This window comes from Procambarus clarkii, chromosome 66 (genome assembly GCF_040958095.1).
Source record: "Procambarus clarkii isolate CNS0578487 chromosome 66, FALCON_Pclarkii_2.0, whole genome shotgun sequence".
Taxonomy (NCBI): Eukaryota; Metazoa; Arthropoda; class Malacostraca; order Decapoda; family Cambaridae; genus Procambarus; species Procambarus clarkii.
The window spans coordinates 9,986,301-9,993,191 of NC_091215.1; positions in this window are offsets into that span (position 1 = coordinate 9,986,301).

The window sequence follows — 6,891 nt, forward strand, 5'->3', positions numbered from 1 at the left end:
AATACATTGTCTCTCGTTTCTTTTTCAATGATACTGTTACTTATGAACTCTCTGACATTTGTTTTTAAGGATTTGGGGAACACTGTTTTTAATAGGTCGTCAATTTCCGCGGGTTCTAGCTGCGATATATCAAGCACACTAGCTAGACGAGTGGTGGTATTTATGTCACCAGGTGTGTGAGCCTCGCCCATTACACCTACTTTCAAGTGTGGTCTAGAACACACTTGCGAGATACTGTACTGACTCTCAGTGCGCTCATCTCACACCATTGCTCGCCAAGGTTTCACCTGCATACTTCTGTATACTCGACTAAATATGCCACATATGATCGGGATTCCTCCCTTATTGCAGGCACAATAACGTGGCTGAAGTATGTTGACCAATCCACACACTAGAAAATGAAGGGACGACGACGCTCATTCGTCCTCCAGCACGGCGAATGGTTGGAAGTCCTTATGATATCTGTAGGCAGTGTTCTCAAAGTCTTCTTACGACCCCTGTCCTTTATGACACTTCAGGACGATTTTTTACTGCTGCTATTTCAAGTTTCTATTGAAAGCTTTCTACTCTGCGTATTTCAGCCTCAAATACCCGTTGCCTCCCTCTTCCCATTTCTCTCTTTCCTTCCCCCTCTCTCAAGCAACCATGAAATGTGACACCTTCCCCCCCACCCCCCAAACCTTGCCTGAAACGCTGTGCACATTAATGGGTTTAGGTATTGTATGCACTAGCTCTATCTATAAATCCAACATTATGTTCGTAACTCATCTATGTATGTACATTTACCTAAATAAACATTTTGACTTGATTTTTTACCATCCCGAACAATAAAGCCCAGTACTTATCCTCCATACCTACTCAACTTTTAAATCACACATCAATACACAACACTCACTTGAGTGTTTAAGGTATTTTATATTGAGTATGCATGCCTTTGTTTTATGAAATCATATTGATGTGATGTATCATTGAGAATTGGATTTAATCAGAGGATTCAGTGGTATCCCAGGTGGCATTAATTTTCACAAAGTAGTTGCATGGTGGTCTACGGTGATAGCTTGAGAGTACCAAGTGAGGGGTTCGAATCCTCCTCTTGGCTACCACTCTTTTTTTTCCAGTGATAGTTTCAGAGGGTTGAGCAAAACACAGCATGAGGAAAATATTTTAATATAATCCGGTTTTATTGTATTAATAGACAAAAGTATATGCATATAAAATATTAATTTAGTTTATTTATTATGCACAACATACCCATCCTGTGAGTGGCAGTGGAAATTTTTAGAGGCACATAATGTGCTTATGAATGAACAACAAAATTCATGTAGTTATAAGCATCTCTGTATCTAAGCAACATAATTTGTGTGGTCAATTCATGTAACCAAGCAACAGGACAAGAGTAAGTAAGTTTATATGGAAAAATTAAAAAATTGAAGAGCCTATCTTGTATCTATTTGTTAAACACAGAAATCACAATAGCGTGATGCCTCGAATCTATGATTGAGGTCAGTTGAACCTCCGGTTGGAATTCTTTTGCCATGTCGCAACACAGTCCACTAAGGCGCGTCTGGGATCCTCTCGGACATAGGTTCGAACCCTCATCATGGCCCTTGTGGATTTGTTCATTTGTATCTAATCATTTTGTAAATACATGTCTTCATCTTCATCACTTTCTAAGAGCTCCAAGAAAGGCTTATAGACCTCATTTTACTGGTAGGAACTAAATAAATGTTTGGCTTCAGTAAGCTTTTCAGCACACTGCTTTTGACCCTGCTTAAGAAGAGCCAATAATCCACGTTTCTCTTCTTCTGACAGAATTGGGTTTTCAATGGTGTATGTGTTAGAATCCTGGAATATAATATTTAAAACATCTTAGGGTCAAATATATACTGTACCTATTTAGTTGTATATAATGCAAATATATAAAAGTATAGATTAAGTAAAACAGAAGGATACAAATAATAATTAAAGCCATATTCTCCACAGTACCACTCTTGAAAATGAAAGTGTTTTATAGTGGAAATCTGAAAGGTGATGGCAATATTACTCTTACTAATTGAACACATTTAAATGAGTTGAGTGTTTCGAAGATCTAAATTGCAAAAAGTATTTTGAATGTCTTACCTTGCAGAGACATGAAGGGAAAGAATCACATTGTAATTCTTGAATATACTCGGATAGTTTGTCCCTTTTCTTTTTGTAGTACTGTAACCATGTTATCATTTCTTGAATGGTTAGTGATTCCTCCTCTCTACATCTCTTCTGGAGCTCAAACTTTTCCACTGCACTTCTTTTTTCAGTCAGGGACACTATAATGCAAAATGAAAATACAGTATGTGATTGAGAAATTATAATAATGGGAATCATTTGTGAATTAAACATCATTAAAAATTGTATCTATAAAATTTACCATATAAATTACATAAAATATTTATGTATCTATTAAATTTAAAATTTAATAAAATTATAAAATTTAATTTAATTAAATAAATATGAGTGTGTGAAAGACTTGGTGTAATTCTTTACATAAATTTCACAAATACACAAGTGGGTTTTTATCCAATTTTACTTTGTCTATGAAAAGAAATTACCATTAGTGTCTTATAATAAGATTAAAGTTAAATAAAAACATGTATATACACTTGATTCATTGTATAGAACAATTGTATATTTTTGTATATTTATATATAATTCTATATTTTCATTGTATAGAACAATTCATATGTTAATACCTTTCTGAATCTCGCAACTAATGCCCAAGGCATTCCAATAATTTTTCTGTGATTCCAAAAGAGTGCCGCCTGTCAGTTCTTTTGTACGCTCTGTGGAAATAAATTTAGTTATTCATTGACATCTTAATACTGTGTGTCCCAAAATACTGATTGGAAAGTAAAAGGATGATGATATTGATGCTGTCTTAAGTGGAATGAATTCATTGTTATTTCAGAGGAAACAAAGAGCTCAAAAATAGTGGTAGAGTAATAAGATTAAAAATATCAGGATGTGAAAGAAAGCATAAAAACAGGGATAACTTGATTTTTCAAACAAGGATTATACATGTATATGTTGGTTGCATATGAATGCTACTTTATATGAGCCAAAATGTCTTTCTGCAGTTTCCTATATTCTTATATTATTTTATAACATTATTTGGATATATATAACTATCAAATATTACCATTGTACTGATTTGATTGAAAGGTACAAAATTTAGAACTTGATTAAACAAAAATTAACACATACCAGCTGTGTTGTAACACATATCAGTTGTGTTGTATTTGTACAACATATGTTGCACAAATACAACACAACTGATCAAAAAAAGCTAACATTGCTACAGTTCCACGAGGTGGCAATTTGGGCTCTATTGCGCTTGGACCCGGAAGATTGGCCTCAAACAGCAACAGTATCTCAACACTTGCAGCACGCTCCAGACATAAATGATGACGCCATGCAAACTCCCGGACCATCTGGTGTGAGGTGGCCTTTGTTCACTTCAATACCTCAAGCTGAAGCAGCAACCGAATCAGAACCCAAGATGTCTGGCACACTGCCATTTGACGAGACGGTTTTGTCAGATGACTCTGACTCAAATGTTGAACCTCCAGCGATTCAGTTGATTCTTAAAATCGCATGAACTACAAACTGAAACGAGTATTTTGCTACCAGAATGAACACTGTATCACATAAACTGCCATAAGTAGACTCGAAACTTCATAGATTTTTTTTTTTGGGTGCAGCGTGTGTCTGCATGAGTGTCTCAAACGGGTTGCAGGTGGGTGACTTTAGCCATTTATACTTTTTTTTGAGATATATACAAGAGTTGTTACATTCTTGTACAGCCACTAGTACGCGTAGCGTTTCGGGCAGGTCTCTGGAATACAATCCCCTGCCACGAAGAATCGTTTTTTCATCCAAGTACACATTTTACTGTTGCGTTAATCAGAGGCTACAGTTAAGGAATTGCGCCCAGCAAATCCTCCCCGGCCAGGATACGAACCTATGACATAGCGCTCGCGGAACGCCAGACGAGTGTCTTACCACTACACCACGGAGACTGTTTTGTGGATAATGCTTCTATAATAACTGGTAATGCTTCCCCCATATCATGTATTATATGCATATGTCTGTTTAGGGAATTTTATTCCGATCAATGTACAACCAAAAATAACTGTGTGCAACAAGTATAAACTTGACAAACATAACAACAGTAAAAACATTTTGTGTGTGTTTGACGCTCACTGATATGTTCCAGCGTTGTTTTATATTTGGCGCTATTCTAACTTAAGCTTTTTTTATCTTTTTTACCTAAGCGCTCATAGAACATTCTATTGCGAACACATTGGCACAAAAATGAATGACGTACATAGAAAAATAATATCAGGACAGTGAAATAAGTATAAACTTTCAAAGCGCCGTATCGCACATGTGTCGTCGCGTCAGCGATACCGGGTAACAGTTCGGCCACTTCCCACACTCTTGCGGGTGGGCAGCGACCATGATTCTACGTTTATATTCATATCTCTGTTGGGAATTTCATTGCGAGTCCATTGATACCAAAATTAACGCTGTAGGACAAGTGTGGAGTTGACAACAATCCCAAGAGTAGAAACATTTTGTTGCTGTTTGGCGCTCACGGCGAGTCATCTACGTAGTTATTTATTTGGTGCTGGTATCCCTATACCTTTCGTGACCTTTTTTTACTAATGTTCTTCTAGTGAATTTTATTGCGAACACATTGGTCGCAAAATGAAATACGTAGCTCGAGAACTAATGGCAGGAGAGTAAAAAGAGTATACACATTTTTGTTTTGCCGCTTAAGCGACAAAAACGCCGCGCACATACCACTTTTTTTTTAACGTTAGCCGGGCGGGCGAAAGTGCTAAATGATATTTTTTACCTGCTAGTATGCTGGCTGGTGTCGATCTTCCAGGCATATTTATTCTACTGACTTGTGGTTTTAATGCTGCCGCAATAAAAGGATTTGTGACAGACATTGTACTGCTTTCTGTATCATCTACCTATTACAAATACAAATACAATTATTTATTCAGGTAAAGTACATACATACAAGGTAAGATACAAAAGTTGATGGACATATAGATAGAGCTAGTACATACAATGCCTAAAGCCACTATTACGCAAAGCGTTTCGAGCAGGAAAATTACTAAGACTAAAACTTAATACTAATAGAGATTAAAGTATAAATTGTGTTGAGAAAAAATAAGAAAAAAATGGAAAAAAAGGGAGGGGTGAAACATGGCAGAAAAAAAGCAAAATACAATTTGGTCAACAAACAGCATTGTTTTAAATAGAAGAGATGGGTTGACATTTTGGGGGTGAGGTAGGTTACATTGAGTTAATTAGGTAGTACTTAGTTTTTAACTTAAACTGGTTGGGAGAGGTACAGTCTTTAACATAATTGGGGAGCTCATTCCACATTCGAGGTCCCTTGATTTGTAAAGCATTTCTAGTTTGACTAAGTCGTACTCTTGGAATATCAAATAGGTATTTGTTTCTGGTGTGGTGCTCATGGGATCTGTTACAACCTTCCAGGAAGCTTATTATGAAAAACATAATTGATAAAAACAACATGCTGCATATTAAAAACGTATTGGAATGTGTATACCAATATGCAGTAAAATACATTCTTCCTACACATAACAAGCAAAACTTTAATACTGTAACTAGTTTTTGAAAATTATTTAACTAAACAGCATTGCAACATTTGCATTCTTTTTAATTAGTAAAATAGTACATATGAAGGAATTATTTACATATATACCGAGAAAACTTTACATACCATGCCCGAATCTAGGATCTTCTTCTTTTTGATAGTAAGTGCAGTTTGCATAAAGGATTTGTTCTCCCGATAACCGCAAAATCTAGAATCATGTGTGTTATGGTTTTTGAAAGAATGCGCCCATGATCACTTGTTTACATTCACTGTGATGAAACTAACAACTTTTAATTTTATACAGCTTTTTATATCAACTGTTTTACTTAAATTATTTTCTGTTATAGGTTCTAAATATAACTAATATTTGCTTCTTTCTTAGGCCATTTGTAATTAATGTCATAAAGCTTTACCATCTGAATGCACCAAACTGTGCCTTTTCATATTTCCAAACTGAAGTCGAACACCCGAAAATTAATATATCCATGAAAACTGAATCACGTCCTACTATTTGGAGAAGTGTTAGTTCTTTTCCCTACTGATATGTCTAGTTTGTGTCATATAAGTATTCATCCAGAGGGTTTGTAAATATTGGTGAAACAGCTTACCCGCTGAAGGATAAAAGTCAAACATTTGTTAACTTTTCTTTTAAAGTACTGTATAGCTGGAAAATATCAAGGCAAACCTTCGACAATCTACAGATTTCCTTTCCTCTTCAAGGCTACTATTATTAGTGTCTGTCACGGTAGACCTATGTAAAATCGTATTTTTTTCTTTTAATGGGACCCTGCACAAGAATTGATGTTGGGAGACGCTCTGTTTCGTGGTTGATGGATTAATATTTGACTGTTGGTCAGGACTTGAGCATTGTTAATTACAGTTACACTCTATAGGAGCACTAGACGGTCAATGATCGTCGTTCTTCTTTATGATAGGTTCAGTTTATTGTTTAGTCACGGGAGACATCTCCCATCAGGCAGGGTGCGATTGCACCACCACAGATCTCCAGTATCATCTATTGATACTGGTATTGGCTCAGAGAGGGCCTCCATTTACGGGCTATTCATGGCCGTGCCACCTTTTGGGTGGCTTAATCTTCATCAATCAATCAATCTATTGTTTAGTGGCCAGTATTATTCAGTTTATTGGCCAGTGCGTTGGCATCAGTTCTCATTGATGAACGAGCAAAAATTAGAAGGATTTAAATCGTAATTTAA